This window comes from Apodemus sylvaticus, chromosome 11 (genome assembly GCF_947179515.1).
Source record: "Apodemus sylvaticus chromosome 11, mApoSyl1.1, whole genome shotgun sequence".
In the NCBI taxonomy this organism is placed as follows: domain Eukaryota; kingdom Metazoa; phylum Chordata; class Mammalia; order Rodentia; family Muridae; genus Apodemus; species Apodemus sylvaticus.
In genome coordinates, this window is record NC_067482.1 from 22,724,708 (window position 1) to 22,742,503 (window position 17,796).

Here is a 17,796-nt window from a genome sequence, read left to right on the forward strand (position 1 = left end):
AGAATTGTTTCCATGAAAAATAAAATCAGTTTATCAAGGAAATCAATACAGGGATACCTTAGGCAGTACTTTGCCTGGTTTGCAATGGAGTCCTCCAACAAAGTCAAAATTAGGCAAGAGGGCGAGGAAATTCCACGTCCCAGAAGGTTTGGATGAGCCATATGTGTGCCTTCCCCATCATTTCAGGTAATGTTGGGGGTCTCCCTGTACTCCAATCCAGGTAAAATACACAATGGTGAAAGGAGTTTTTCTGGAATATAGCATGTGATTTCAGGAAGTGAGTTGAGGTCATGTAGACAAGCAATTTAAAATGTTCCAATTATGATTCCTGATATAATTGTAGAAACATAAGTATTAATTGTGTGAAAATTACATTGTTTTCCAAAGTTACACCCATAAATTTGAAATATTTTGACTCATTCAAAGGTTGAAAATGCTTAGAACAGCTTTCATGGATTACTTACTCTCTTTAATACATTTAGCAGCTATTCTCTTTATTTCTGATTCTTGAAATTCACTGTGATAATCAGTAAGGTATGGCTAAGTTTCTTTAATCACTGCTCTGCTCTGTTCATTACAGGAGACTTGTATTACTAACTTGTGTATGTCAAAGTTATAGCTGGATATTTCCTTGAGAGTTAACATTTAAACTCTGTCTCCTATTAATTTAGGTAATATTTTATTTAATGGAAAGGTTTTTTAAATAAACTAATAAAAATTTGTGCATTTTATAGCAAGATTTAAGGCTTTCAGACTTAAGTTTTATGGATCTGAGACATCTCAAATTCTAGAAAAATCAAGTTGCCTTGACTGTTTCTGGTTCTTGTGATACTATTTAATTGTGAAAAAAATCTTTCGTGATGTTCTTGATAAATGTTTTAATTTATAAATGAGTATCTTTTATAAGGGAATGTGTTTTCAGTGCTGCAAAGACAGTTGTGGGAGTAAATTATAAGTCTCGAGAGTTCTCATTTATAGTCATTAAAGCATTCAATGAAACCTGGAGGGTTTTTTGTTTGTTTTGTTTTGTTTTGTTTTGTTTTGTTTTTTTACTGAGATAAACAGAACAGATCAAATGATTACCAAGAGAAATTTTCCTTGTCTCCCTTTGCCTGTTTAGTAATTTCTGGAGTGTTCTGAATAGTTACTCTATTTTGCCTTGTTTTGAAGCTATTTGATTGTTTTCTATTTTTACTTTATCAACTCACCATTAAGAACCTCATTCTATGCCTTTATATTCACCTATCCACATTCACACTCAAAGAAACATCAAGCCAGGATTTCGCACTAACAATGAAAGGCACAGTTTACCTAGAGCATCACTGTAAAACTGACTCTAGAACTTCTCATTAAATGTTTGAAACCAAAAGTCAAAATACAACACCTGCAACATATTCTTCACCCTCTCCACAAATGTCATACGAATTCTGACAGAAGCACACGCACATAGGAAGGGGGGAGAGCCCCCCCACTGTACTTTTTATATGTGTATCCAGGACAGAAGTAGAGACTGTACACTAAAGGTGTCTTAAGCAGTTCTGTTAGCAGCTCCCCACAGGGACCCAGGGCATCTGTGAGAATGACAACAAACTTAGATCCTTGGAGTTTTTTCATAAGACTCTTGTTCCAAACTACTGCTTTGCAGAGATTTTCAATGACATCTGAATATTCAGTGAATATTTTTTACACTTTTGAATAAAATGTCCAAAATGACTGTTTTTGAAAATCAAATGACTATTCATCCATTCATTTTCCAACAATATTTTCAAGATCATATTAACTAAAAGGTACAGAGTAAATCTCCAAATTAACAGAAGATTCATTGCTTGGCTCAGTGAGGATGGAAGCAGTAGATATAAGAGTGGTGACTTCATGACCTCATGAATTATCTTTATATTTGTTCAATAGTTGTATTCAGTGGGACACACCAGCACTTTCCCACAGGCTCCATGTGCTGTATCCATAGCAAAACTGAAGTCTGCTTCATAGACATCTTGCTGAAAGGGAATGCTGTTGAAATCTGTCATTTTTCACTGATTTTTGTGCTTTTTTCAAAGTTCTATCAATCCAGAATTAACACATAACTTCAGATCTATTTTCAAATAAATGAGTCTGATGATGTAATGTCTTGTGTAAATACACACATGGAACATGAACTCAAGGTTAACAAAGTTTGTTTGCTTTTCGTTGTCCCTGATACTGTTGAACTAAAATTGATTACCTTCTTATATGCAAGGATTGCATATTGAATATAACAGAGTATGTAATGAGTCAGAGATAAAATCTTGTATTTCTTATGTGTACTTAACATCACAGTAAAGTTAAAACAAGGATCTGGGTGAATCAACATTTCTTAGACCTCGGTGTCTTTCAAAAAATTTGATCTGTATAATTCATTATGTTATGTTGCTTGGTCCATGAAATTGCCATATTTCCTCCCATAAGGTGGAGGTGAACCTATAATGTTAAGGAAAGTAAGAAATCTTATACTACTTCTCTTCTACTATATCACACACAGTTACTTGTGACCTGGATATTCTTTAGTGGATATGTCTTCAAGTGTGTCCTTTCTAGGTTCCTTTTGTCATGAGAAAAATCATTATTAAAAGGAGTGTGGAGAGTATGGAATTTCTTTTTGCTTAGAGTTGTATTACATAATGAAAGGTAGTAAGGGCAGAGATTAAAGGGAACAGCTTGGAGGTAGGAACTGAAGTAGAGTCCATAGATGAATAATACTGGTTTATCCTGGTGACTCTTAGTTTTCTCTCTTACATCCAGGACCACAATCCTATTGATGTCAACGGTCACAGTGAGATGGGGTTTTCTACAGCATTTGTAAAAGAAGGAAATGATCTATAATCAGTTTTAAGCATTTTATGTGGTAAAGTTCCCTCCTCTAAGATGGCATTATTTTGTATCGAGCTAACTAAAAACTCATCAATATGAAATAACAGGAAACTCCTGTGACATACCTCTCCTAGGAATTCACCATAATGGAGTCTTTTAGCAGATGTATCTGCTTGTAATGCTTCTGTTCTCTTGTAAATAACTCCTCCTCCATGCTCTTGCAAACAACTCAATAAATTCCTTGGATCATCATGTCACTCCTGAGTGGAGCCATTAGTCTGCATTTTCAGTTGTTGCTGTTGTGTTCTCTCTTTCTCTGTCTGTCTGTCTGTCTGTCTCTCTCTGTCTCTCTGTCTATCTGTCTCTCTCTCTCTCTCTCTTCCTCTCTCCTTCCTCTCTCCCTCCCTCCTTCTTTCTTTTTCTCCCTCTCTCCCTCCCTCCCTCCCTCCTTCCCCTTCTTTCTCTCTCTTTCTTTCTTTGTCAATGCCTTTCCTGATTTTAATAGACAGTAGTTCTTATATTTCCAGGAAAAAAAAATCATATTATGTAATTGTATCCCAAAGAGTGACAGATACAGATAAAATCAAAGGGGATTCTAGGATGGGCACTTTGTATCACTGTTGTAGATTATGTAAAACCAACTGAGACTCAGCTGCTGGCTTGTAAATAACTTTCTTTTCAACACATACACACACATATAAACATGTGTGCACCTGCACGTGCGCACACACACACACACACACACACACACACACACAAAATGGGACAGTCACATCCTCTGTTGGACAAGTGCCAAACCTGGACACATGTGAAGTTGGGAAATCACTCCTGATACTCAGTGATCTTGAATGTATACTGTATTTGGAGAACAGTGAAAAGTAAGAACTCTCTCTCCCTCCCTTCCATTCTCTCTTTCTCCTAATATTGCTGGTTTGATAAAGAACCTGAAGTAAAGGCATAATTTTTATAAATCCCATAGTTCAGTGTTCTGTCATATTAATATTGGCAACACCAACCATTTACCATTACTGTTTAATGATTTTATGTATATGGCTCAGAGGTCCATTGTAGAGTCTCAGAATTATATACACTGCACTTAAACATAAAACATATCGTAATCTAGATAGAACCCTGTTCTTTTAGCCTTTCCATTGGATCCAGCTCTACCCTATCATGAATATGATTCATGTAAGCAGTCAGCTGGCTGGAGTGAAGAGATAAGGAGACATTTCTGTTTTTCACCTTTACTCAGGCTGTTGAAAGACTTTCCACAGTAACCTTCTTCAGGGAGAAGAAATGTTTGATCTCTGGGGATACCCAGAGGAGGAATTTGTTTCTGAGGAGGACCATATACAAGCTAGGGGAGGCTAACATTTCTAGAGCCTAGAAGCTAAGATAATGGTGAGTAAGGTCCCATGAAATGCCTGGAATGCTGAGCTATGCATATGCCTTGTAAGAATCTCAAAGATGGAGTTGGGAAGGGATGAATGGTTCCTCTTTTTCTCTCTTTCTAAAGTGATCACACTGAATATATTTTCATTCAGCATTTCAGTAGTAATTTGGCTCTTTTTCCTGCACAGAGACCATGCCTTAGTCATCTTTATATAAAACAAAGCAATACTTAGGGAATGGTTTTTGAATGAATCCATGAATCTAGTTCTCTAATCTTGATTATGAGTAGAATATAATTCTAAATGTAAAAACAGGTCTATCATCCTCTGATATCATAGCTATTTGAGACAGAACTTGATAGTGTTATTCTAGAAATGGCAACATTGCTTCAAGGCATAGTGTTATTTGTAATATTTGAGGACAGTGGGTTTTTCCATTTTTTTTTTTACGAAAACTAAATTTTCTACTCCATGTTTTTGAACCTGATGGCTATATTATGTCAAAAACAGTATAATGTCAACCAAGTTATATAAAAACCATTTTCTTTGACAGAAAAGATGAAGAATTTAAATGAACAATAATAATGACCAAATGCATTAGGTCAGCTCATTCAATGTCTATTTTGCATTCAACCTCTCAGCACTCAGTCCATGAAGTTTAATTTTCTTTAAAAGGAATCTAACATTCAACAAATAAATGTATGATTCTTATAGTCCAAATAGTCATTGAATAGGTTCTGAAGTACTTGGCTCTTAGAAACTATCCCTTCATATGACTGAGAAGAGAAGCTGAAGCCTGACACCAATGCTGGGTCATGAATTTGTGCCAGGCAGGATATGCAATGTAGATGCTAACCTATTGCTATATTCTAATAAATGACCATTGTATGAAAATGACCTCTAATTACTTATACCCAAGTATTAAGACATCTCTGAGCTCTCATCAGAAAATCTTTTACAGTAGATAGTTATTGCTATACAGACTCACAACTGGCCAAGGTGCAGAACATAAGAAAACACTAAGCCATAAATGGGACGTGTCTATTCACAGTATCCTTCCAAGTTTGTAAGAGACAGAGCTTATAAGAGAAAGCTTGTGAAAGATGGAAGTGGTGGATAACTACAAGCAAGCTTTTTCATATTCAGCAGTCAACTATTGAGGATTAGTCATTTCAAGAGAACAAAAATTCAATTCCCGCCACACAAATGGTCACTCTAGTTTAGATCTCATGGGATTCAGAGATGCAGGTGGTGTAGAGATACCTTGTATATAAAATACACACACACACACACACACACACACATTTCACTAATAAATGTATGTGTGCATATACATACACATATAAATACAATTATTTATTTTATTGCTTTTGGCACTGGGATTTTATGTATAGTTCTGGCTATACTTGCTTTGTAGACCAGGCCAGTCTAGAACTCAGAGATCCCTGCCTCTATAGTGCGGGGATTAATGGCATATGCCACCATACCTGACAACTGTTTTATTTTATTTATATTTTTACATAAAAAAATTAAAAAAGCAGTTTAATTCAGCCAGGTAAGATGTCACTCATCTTTGGTACCAGCCCTCTGGAGGCAGATGTAAGTAAATCTCTATGAGTTCAAGGCTAGCCTGGCTTGCAATGAGAGTTTGACGGGAGCCAGAGTACTAGTAAGATTCTGTTTCAAATATATAAGTCAACAAACACAAATGAGGAAAAGTAAGAGATAAACAAACAAGCAAGTTTATTTCACATCCTGAGGCTGGAGTGTTGATTCAACAGTCAACAGACAAGAGCAATGGCTGCCTTTCCAGAGGACCCAGTTAGATTCCCAGGATTCATAGACATCTGTAACTCTAGTTCAGGGGTATTCTGTGCCATATTCTATGTACCAAGCATGCATGCAGTACAGACACACATACATGTTGTGAGAACATTAATAAGATTTAAAAATTGGTATCTCAAATGTAATTCTGTGCAAGGAAGCTTGGAAAATTAGGATCTCTTAGGAAGATGTTTCTTTAGAATAAAAACCACAGTATAGAAATTAATGTGGGAATATGACTTTAAATTCCAGATAAGTGGAGCCTTGAATTAAGTGGTAATTAAAGCAGAAAGGGGGTGTTTAAGTGAACCTTGGAATGGGCAGGAACACATTTGATCTCAGATAAGGTGAACTTTGGTTTCAGCTCAGGATTGCTTTGGATCCAATATTGGCAAAAGCCAGAGCCTGCTTCTGTTATAACTTAAGTTACTCCCTTTGAAAAATGTACTCTGTTAATCCTTCTTTACAAAGTTGTTGTTTGGCCAATGTTTCCTTTATAGCTAGATCCTGTACCTGGCTCTTTGATGTAATATGTTTCTAACTCCACAGAACTCTTGGCCATCTTCAGTCCTCTTTCTTATTTTGCTGTCATAAAGGTTGTCTACATTCTGTGATCCTGTCATAGGGTCATAGATAGAATATCTTGGGTTTTGTTGTTGTTGTTGATGATGATGATGTTAATAAAAGCATTTCATCAGCATGCAGAAATCACACTGAGGCTAGAATCATTCTTTCTGATTCTAGAACAACACTATAAGCTGTGTCTGAATTAGCTAGGATATCACATTAGAACAGAACTGATTTTAGATTTAGAATTTTATCCTACCCATGAGCAATTCAAAATGTATACCAGGATTGTAGAACTAGATTCATGGATTTATTCAAAAACTATGCCCTAAGTATTACATTGCTCTAAGGAGTAAAGACATAAAGATGACCAAGGAGTGTTATCTGTCCAGGTGAAACTTAATATAGCGCAATGTAAACTATCAGTGCAGGAGCAAATGAGGGTTCCAACTGCTCACTATGCCATGCCATTTGATGTTTTATTCCTGATGTTTAGGAACCTGGCATTTTTGAATTAGGATTTTATTTTGTGAACCTCTGTTTTATTGACAACCTTCAAATCCATCAAAAATGATATATTTCTTTTCTTTTTTTTCCTTTTTTAAAAATTTGTATTAGTTTATTCTATGACAATTTCATAATGCTGTTAATAGAGTCTCATCACATGCATCCCTCTTCCTTCTCTTATACTTTTCCTCCCCAAATAAATCCCAACTTCTCACCTCAATCAACAACCTTTCTTCTACTCAATTTTAGGACTTTTCACTTTGAAACCCACTGGATTTATCCAGTCACTCATATAAGCTTTGTGGGCTGAGTGTAAAGCTGTTCTCTGGAGGAAGTATATCATTGCTCTCAATTATTTACTCTTCTTCAGTTCTTCTTAATTTCCCTAAGCTCCGCTGGGCAGCCAGGGTATTATGAACCACATCTCTAACTAAATTAACATAATCATTTTATTAAAATCCACTTATTAGCTACTGGTTCATTATTTGCTTAATATTATATGATTATTTTATATGAAATATTATTTTCTTTTTTTAAATTTTATTCGATATATTTTTTATTTACATTTCAAATGATTTCCCCTTTCCTGGTCCCCCATTCCCTGAAGGTCACATAAGACCCCTTCCCTCCCTCTGTTCTTCCACCCATCCCTTCCCACTTCCCTGTTCTGGTTTTGTCTTATACTGCTAAACTGAGTCTTTCCAGAACCAGGAGCCACTCCTCCATTCTTCTTGTACCTCATTTGATGTGTGGATTATGTTTTGGGTATTCCAGTTTTCCAGGCTAATATCCACTTATTAGTGAGTACATACCATGATTGATCTTTTGAGACTGGGTTACCTCACTTAGTATGATGTTCTCCAGCTCCATCCATTTGCCTGAGAATTTCATGAATTCATTGTTTCTAATGGCTGAATAGTACTCCATTGTGTAGATATACCACATTTTTTGCATCCATTCTTCTGTTGAGGGATACCTGGGTTCTTTCCAGCTTCTGCCTATTATAAATAGGGCTGCTATAAACATAGTGGAGCATATATCCTTATCACATGCTGGGCAGTCTTCTGGGTATATGCCCAGGAGTGGTGTAGCAGGATCTTTTGGAAGTGACATGCCCAGTTTTCTGAGGAACCGCCAGACTGATTTCCAGAGTGGTTGTACTAATTTGCAACCCCACCAGCAATGGAGGAGTGCTCCTCTTTCTCCACATCCTCACCAACACCTACTTTCTCCTGATTTTTTGATCTTAGCCATTCTGACTGGTGTAAGGTGAAACCTCAGGGTTGGTTTGATTTGCATTTCCCTGATGACTAGTGAAGTTGAGCACTTTTAAAGATGTTTCTCTGCCATCCGAAGTTCTTCAGGTGAGAATTCTTTGTTTAACTTTGTACCCCATTTTTTAATAAGGTTATTTGGTTTTCTGGGGTCTAACTGAGCTTCAAGACTCTGAAGAACGAAATAGAAGAAGACCTCAAAAAATGGAAAAACCTCCCATGCTCATGGATTGGCAGGATTAATATAGTTAAAATGGCCATTTTGCCAAAAACAATATACAGATTCAATGCAATACCCATCAAAATCCCAACTCAATTCTTCATAGAGTTAGAAAGAGCAATTCTCAAATTCATCTGGAATAACAAAAACCCAGAATAGCTAAAACTATTCTCAACAACAAAAGAAATTCTGGGGGAATCAGTATCCCTGACCTCCAGCAATACTACAGAGCAATAGTGTTAAAAACTGCATGGTATTGGTACAGGGACAGGCACGCAGATCAATAGAACAGGATTGAAGATCCAGAAATGAAACCACACACCGATGGCCACTTGATCCTCGACAAAGGGGCTGAAAACATCCAATGGAAAAACATAGCCATTTCAACAAATGGTGCTGGTTCAACTGGAGGTCAGCATGCAGAAGAATGCGAATTGATCCATCCTTATCTCCTTGTACTAAGCTCAACTCCAAATGGATCAAGGACCTCCACATAAAGCCAGACACTCTGAAGCTAATAGAAAAGAAACTGGGGAAGACCCTAGAGGACATCAGTACAGGGGGAAAGTTCCTGAACAGAACGCCAATAGCTTATGCTCTAAGATCAAGAATTGACAAATGGGACCTCATAAAATTACAAAATTTCTGTAAAACAAAGGACACCATCAAAAGGACAAATCAGCAACCAACAAATTGGGAAAAGATCTTCACCAACCCTACATCAGATAGAGGGTTAATATCCAATATATACAAAAATGATATATTTCAAAAGACATAAGCTCAATATAAATTGGCCAGTAATTAAATACAAGCAAAATCTCTCAAGAGCCTTTACAAACGTTTGAATTCTTCTTTCCAGTTTGTCTGACACAGTTGACAAGCAGTCCAATTGGTGTTTTTTCTCTGTTCCTCTGAGACTCTAAGGAGTCCAGCTACATGGGATGAAAAATGAAGAAGAAAATTTGCTAACTTGGCTTGAGGTGGGAATTACTTTATTCTTGAAAGGAAATCATATATAAAGAATCTCCTATCTATAGTTTTCTGTAGCATGCAGTTTGTGGCAGATGTACCATTATAGTGGCCTTTCTGTAATTTTTGAGACCAAGGAACTTGTAGAAGATATATGAGCCCTGAAGGGAGTGGACTTTCTACAGATAGCTGCATTCTGGAATCTGTGATTATTAGAAATTTATTTTTAAAATGTCATGGTGGACTTAGCTATCTGAGAATTCTCGTTGTATTCTGAACTGCCTATAGCATGGATGGCACTTGGTCAGCTAATTCAATTTCTTTTGGAAAATAAAAGTAAGATTTAAACATCAGGTATGAATTAGCTTAATGGTTGAACAAAATATTTTGTTCATGGTCCCAGGCCCTAGCGAAGTGGGGAACTTCCCAATAGCTGAACAGCTATTGTTCTCTTCTGTTTCAGAATATTATTATATTGATATTCAGAATATCATGACTGCACCGAACCACAGCTCCTGTTACTCATCCTTTACTCCCTCTAAAATAATGACTGTTCCTAACTATGAAAGAACAAATGTATTTGATTGGTTGAACTGCAAAGCCTTCATTCTTTGCGTTCATTAGTCTGCATTGATTCATCAGTTGACACAGATCAACCACATAAAGAAAGCACCTATCCCTAAATCGTGATTGGAACCTGGGATTTTTACCAACATGAATAGAAATGAAATATGTTTGCTCTAAAAGAGTAGTAACTGTTATAACTGGCATATAAAGTTGGAGTTGAGTGAGGTCTGAGCTCTGTAAAATAACCAAAACAATGACTTTCCTTATAAAGATGGAAAAGTGAGTCTATTTCAAAAGTGTGACAAATGAACATTATTATTTATGAGCATTGAAAGGAAAAAAAAAACAAGCAGGGAAGAAAAACAATACACCAAATGAAGTCAGAGCAGGCCTGTCATTTGTAAAGGTATATTGATATTTAGAGTTGTTTTTCAATGGCTTTATGACCATGAAAATTTTGGGAACCACAGTTTAGCTCAGTGATAGTTTTGGGGGATAGTTCCTCTTTTGTTTTGTGACTCATAGCCAAGTCCTTATTTAGCTTTCGTGTTCAATCCAGAGCCCATTTACTAGGAGTGTTCATGTCCACAGCAGGCTAAGCCCCCACCTTCTATCCCCGGTCCACATTATTTAAATCATTCCAGTAAACCTGACCATAAGCCAGACTTTCCTCTCAGATGACTCATACGTTTTGTCAAGTTAGCAACTGAAGCTAACCCAGATGGATAACAAACATTTTCCACCACTCTACTGGAAGAAATTAATACCTAATAAAGTAAACTTTATTAAAAGTCAAGAAAGAAATCTAGTACCTACTAAAAAATAGTAGGTACTAAAAAAATAGTACCTACTATTACTATTTTGCAAAATGATCACATTGGCAAATGACATTCACAATATTTGTTAATAATCATAGATGTGAAATGTTCTCAGGCTTTGTCAGGGAGTCCTTTGTTATAGTGAGAACCAATCCATTAGGAGACAACTGGTGAAAAGACTGAGAATGATAAGGCCCCATTCTACGGTTCAGGGAATACAGAACAAGTATGGAAAAAAAAACCTACAATATAATTTGTGTCTTCTTTTAATCTTCTACTTTCTTGTTGGATTTATTGGTTTGGGTTCTATTTCAAGAATGTTTACAAGGTCCCTAGGTACTGTATCACCCCAAGCTTTAGATCTCTGGTGGTGCAAACCGCCAGGGGTCTGGAACTGAGCACATAGGTGGGTTGTCTGCCAGTCCACTGGACATGGGGCATGTGGGCTGCCCAGAGAGCAGCAGAGGAAGAGATTCCCCACAGCCATATTCGCTGCCTGCAGGGACAGAAAAGAGTCACTAGGTACTGAATCACCCTGAGCTTTAGATCTCTGGGGGTGCAAACCGCCAGGGGTCTGCCTGCACTCAGGAGTTGAGGACATAGGCGGATCATTTACAAGCTGGTCGGTCCCAGGACCTGCGTCTTAAGTGAGAATCAACAGAGGGAGTAACCCCCACCACACAATCTTCTCCCCATAACAGAAAATGCAAAATGCAAAAAGCTTGTAACACAAAACATCCAGGAAATCCAGGACACAATGAGAAGGCCAAATCTAAGGATTATAGGCATTGATGAGAGTGAAGATTTACAACTTAAAGGGCCAGCAAATATCTTCAACAAAATTATGGAAGTAAACTTCCCTAACCTAAAGAGAGAGATGCCCATGAATATACAAGAAGCCTATAGAACTTCAAATAGACTGGACCAGAACAGAAATACCTCCCGTCACATAATAATCAAAACCCCAAATGTACTAAACAAAGAAAGAATACTTAGGGCAGTAAGAGAAAAAGAGCAAGAAACATATAAAGGAAGACCTATCAGAATCACACCAGACTTCTCACCAGAGACCATGAAAGCTAGAAGATCCTGGGCAGAGCTCATGCAGACTCTAAGAGAACACAAATGCCTGCCGAGACTATTATATCCAGCAAAACTCTCAATCACTATAGATGGAGAAACAAAGATGTTCCATGACAAAACCAAATTTACACAATATCTTTCCACAAACCCAGTCCTACAAAAGTTAATAGGGGAAAACACCATTACAAGGAGGGAAACTATACCCTGGAAAAAGCAGGATATTAAGCTTCTTTCATCAAACCCAAAAGAAGATAACCACACAAGTATAAAAGTAAAATCAAAAATGATAGGATGCAATAGCCACTACTCCTTAATATCTCTTAACATCAATGGACTCAATTCCCCAATAAAAAGACATAGACTAACAGACTGGTTATGTAAACAGGACCCTACATTTTGCTGCATACAGGAAACACAACTCAGTGTCAAAGACAAACACTACCTTAGAGTAAAAGGCTGAAAGACAATTCTACAAACAAATGCTCCCAGGAAACAAGCTGGAGTTGCCATTCTAATATCAGATAAAATTGACTTTCAACCTAATGTCATCAAAAGAGACATGGAAGGTCACTTCTTGCTGGTCAAAAGAAAAAATCCATCAAGAAGAACTCTCAATCCTGAACATCTATGCTCCAAATACAAGGGCGCCCTCATTCATACAAGAAACTTTACTAAAGCTCAAAGCACACATTGCACCTAACACAATAATTGTGGGTGACTTCAACACTCCACTCTCACCAATGGACCGATCAGGAAAACAGAAACTAAACAGGGAGACAGTGAAACTAATTGAAGCTTTGGACCAATTGGATTTAACAGATATATATAGAACTTTTCATCCCAAAGCAAAAGAATATACCTTTTTCCCAGCACCTCATGATACCTTCCCCAAAATCAATCATATAGTTGGTCACAAGACAGACCTCAACAAACATAAGAAGATTGAAATAATCCCATGCCCCCTATCAGATCACTATGGAGTAAAAGTCGTATTTAATAACAATAAAAACAACAGAAAGCCCACATACACATGGAAACTGAACAATACCTTACTCAATAATACCTTGGTAAAGGAAGAAATAAAGAAAGAAATCAAAGATTTTTTAAAATTTAACGAAAATGAAGGCACAACATACAGGAATCTATGGGACACAATGAAAGCAGTGCTAAGAGGAAAACTCATAGCTTTGAGTGCCTCCAAAAAGAAATTTGAGAGAGCATACACTAGAAGATTAACAGAACAACTGAAAGCCCTGGAACAAAAAGAAGCTAATTCATCAAGAAATTGACAAGAAATCATCAAACTCAGGACTGAAATCAATCAAGTAGAAACCAAGAGAACCATACAAAGAATCAACAAAACCAAAAGCTGGTTCTTTGAAAAAATCAACAAGATAGAGAAACCCTTAGCCAGACTAACCAAAGGGCACAGAGAAAATATCCAAATTAACAAAATTAGAAATGAAAAGGGAGGTATTACAACAGAAACTGAGGAAATTCAAAAGATCATCAGATCCTATTACAAAAGCCTGTACTCAACACAACTGGAGAATCTGAAGGAAATGGACATATTCTTGGACAACCAAATACCAAAATTAAACCAAGATCAAATAGACCATCTAAACAGACCCATAACCCCTAAAGAAATAGAAGGGGTCATAAATAGTCTTCCTACCAAAAAAAAGCATAGGACCAGAAGGTTTCAGTGCAGAATTCTATCAGACTTTCAAAGAAGACTTAACACAGATACTCTTCAAACTATTCCACCAAATAGAAACAGAAGAAACACTACCCAACTCCTTCTTCGAAGCCACTATTACGCTGATACCAAAACCACACAAAGATCCAACTAAGAAGGAGAATTTCAGGCCAATTTCCCTTATGAATATCGATGCAAAAATACTCAATAAAATTCTTGCCAACCGAACCCAAGAACACATCAAAATGATCATCCACCATGATCAAGTAGGCTTCATCCCAGGGATGCAGGGATGGTTCAATATAAGGAAATCCATCAATGCAATCAACTACAAAAAACAAACTCAAAGAAAGAAACCACATGATCATTTCATTAGATGCTGAAAAAGCATTTGACAAAATTCAGCATCCTTTCATGCTAAAAGTCTTGGAAAGGACAGGAATTCAAGGCCCATATTTAACATATTAAAATCTATATACAGCAAACTGGTAGCCAACATCAAACTAAATGGAGAGAAACTTGAAGCAATCCTACTAAAATCAGGAACTAGACAAGGCTGCCCCTCTCTCCATATCTTTTCAATATAGTTCTTGAAGTCATAGCTAGAGCAATTAGACAACATAAGGAGGTCAAAGGGATACAAATTGGAAACACAGAAGTCAAACTATCACTATTTGCAGATGATATGATAATAAACTTAAGTGACCCAAAAAATTCTACTAGAGAACTCCTACAGCTGATAAACGACTTCAGCAAAGTGGCTGGTTACAAAATCAATGCAAGCAAATCAGTATCCTTTATGTACTCAAAGGATAAGCAGACTGAGAAAGAAATTAGGGAAATGGCACCCTTCACAATAGCCACAAACAGCATAAAGTATCTTGGGGTGACCAAACAAGTGAAAGACCTATATGACAAGAACTTCAGATCTCTGAAGAAGGAAATAGAAGATCTCAGAAAATGGAAAATTTTTCCATGCTCCTGGATTGTCAGGATTAATATAGTTAAAATGGCCATCTTGCCAAAGGCAATCTACAGATTCAATGCTATCCCCATCAAAATCCCAACCCAGTTCTTCATAGAGCTGGAAAGAGCAATTCTCAAATTCATCTGGAATAACAAAAAACCCAGGATAGCTAAAACTATTCTTAACAGTAAAAGAACTTCAGGGGGATTCAGTATCCCAGACCTCAAACTTTACTATAGAGCAATAGTGATAAAAACTGCATGGTATTGGAACAATGTCAGGCAAGTGGAACAATGGTAATAGGATTGAAGACCCAGAAATGAACCCACACACCTGTGGTCACTTGATCTTCGACAAAGGAGCTGAAAACATCCAGTGGAAAAAAGATAGTCTTTTCAAATGGTGCTGGTTCAATTGGAGGTCAGCATGCAGAAGAATGCGAATCGATCCATTCTTATCTCCTTGTACTAAGCTCAACTCCAAATGGATCAAGGACCTCCACATAAAACCTGACACACTGAAACTAATAGAAAAGAAACTGGGGGAGACCCTGGAGGACATGGGCACAGGGGGAATGTTACTTAATAGAGCACCAATAGCTTATGCTCTAAGATCAAGAATTGACAAATGGGACCTCATAAAACTACAAAGTTTCTGTAAGGCAAAGGACACTGTCAAAAGGACAAAACGGCAACCAACAGATTGGGAAAGGATCTTCACCAGCCCTAAATCTGACAGGGGGCTAATATCTAATGTATACAAAGAACTCAAGAATGTAGAACCCAGAGAACCAAATAACCCCATTAAAAAGTGGGGTACAGAGCTAAACAAAGAATTTTCACATGAAGAACTTTGGAGGGCTGAGAAACACCTTAAGAAATGTTCAACATCATTAATCATTAGGGAAATTCAAATCAAAACAACCCTGAGATTTCACCTCACACCAGTCAGAATGGCTAAGGTCAAAAACTCAGGAGACAGCAGGTGTTGGCAAGAATGTGGAGAAAGAGGAACACTCCTCCACTGCTGGTGGGATTGCAAGATGGTACAACCACTTTGGAAATCAGTCTGGTGGTTCCTCAGAAAACTGGGCATGACACTTCCTGAGGATCCTACTATACCACTCCTGGGCATATACCCAGAGGATTCTTCAGCATGCAATAAGGACACATGCTCCACTATGTTCATAGCAGCCCTATTTGTAGTAGCCAGAAGCTGGAAAGAACCTAGGTGTCCCTCAACAGAGGAATGGATACAAAAAAATGTGGTATATTTACACAATGGAGTACTATTCAGCCATTAGAAACAATGAATTCATGAAATTCTTAGACAAATGGATGGAGCTGGAGAACATCATACTAAGTGAGGTAACACAGTCTCAAAAGATCAATCATGGTATGCACTCACTGATAAGTGGATATTAGCCTAGAAACTTTGAATACCCAAGACATAATCCACATATTAAATGAGGTCCAAAAAGAATGGAGGAATGGCCCCTGGTTCAGGAAAGACTCAGTGCAACGGTATAGGGGAATACAAGAACAGGGAAGTGGCAAGGGGGAAAATGGAGGAAAAGGGGGAGGGAAGAGGGCTTATGGGACTTGCGGGGAGTGGGGACCTAGAAGTGGGGAATGCTTTTGTAATGTAAATAAAAATACATCAATAAAGAAAAAAATTTAAAAAAAAGAATGTTTGCAATTACTCATTGGAGTTTCAGCACTACAACTCTCTTATATCATTGTCTGAGATTTCAGCACATTATTTTTTTATAACGAAAAACCAAAAACCAAATAACAAAGAAAAATCTAGAAGCAAGTTAAGTAAATTGAACTTGAGAATATCTATGTGTTTATCATTCTAATGAAATGATTCTTTCTTTTTTTCTTTTTTTTATTGAGTATTTTCTTCATTTACATTGCCAGTGGTAAAACCTTTCCCAATTCCCCCTCCCAAAAATCCCCCTCCCAAAAGATTGCCTACCCCTCCTCCCACCCCCTGACTCCATGTATATGCCCCTCCTCCGGACACACTTCCATCTCCCCCCCAACTGTCCACCCCCATCCATTTCCCTTTGTTGGGGCCTCTATTGAGCCTTTACCTGACCAAACACCACTCCTGATGCACCAACAAGGCATTCCTCTGCCACAGCTTTGGCTGGAACCATGTGTACCCCTTGGTTGATTGTTCAGCCCCTTGGAGTCTTAGGGTGTCTGGGTGTCCAAAGTCATTGTTCTTCCCATGCAGCTATAAACCCCTTCAGCTCCTCCAGACCACCCTCCAAATCCCCCATTGGGACCCCAAGCCCAGCCCATAGTTGGTTGCTAGTTTCTGACTCTGTATTTGTAAGGCTCTGGCAGGCCCCTCTGGAGACAACCATGGCATGCTCTTTTTTGTACATGCTTCTTGTCATAGTATTGGGGTTTGTTGACTGTTTATAGGATGAATCCCCAGGTAGGGCAGTCACTGGGTGGATTTTACTTCAGTCTCTGCTCCACACATTGCCACCCTTATTGCTGCTGTATTATGTTCCCTTTCTCAGAAGAACCATAGCACCCTCATTTAACACCTCCTTCATCTTGAGCCTTCTGTGCTAGGTAAATTGTAAATTGTTTATTTTGAGATTTTGGACTAGCATCCGCTTATTAGTGAGTGCATACCATGTGCGTTCTTTGGTGACTGGGTTACCTCACTCAGGATGACACTTTCTAGTTCCATCCATTTGCCTAAGAATTTCATGAATTCATTGGTTTTAATAGCTGAATTATACTCCATTGTGAATATATATATCACAGTTTCTGTATCCATTCCTCTGTTGAAGGACATCAGGGTTCTTTCCAGTTTCTGGCTATTATAAATAAGGCAGCTATGAACATAGCGGAGCATGTGTCCTTATTATGTATAGGAGCACCTTCTAGGTATATGCCCAGAAGTGGTACAGCTGAGTCCACAGATATAACTATGTCTAATTTTCTGAGGAATTACCAAACTTATTTCCAGAGTGTTTATACCAGCTTGCAATCCCACCAACAATGGAGAAGTGTTCCTCTTTCCCCACATCTTCTC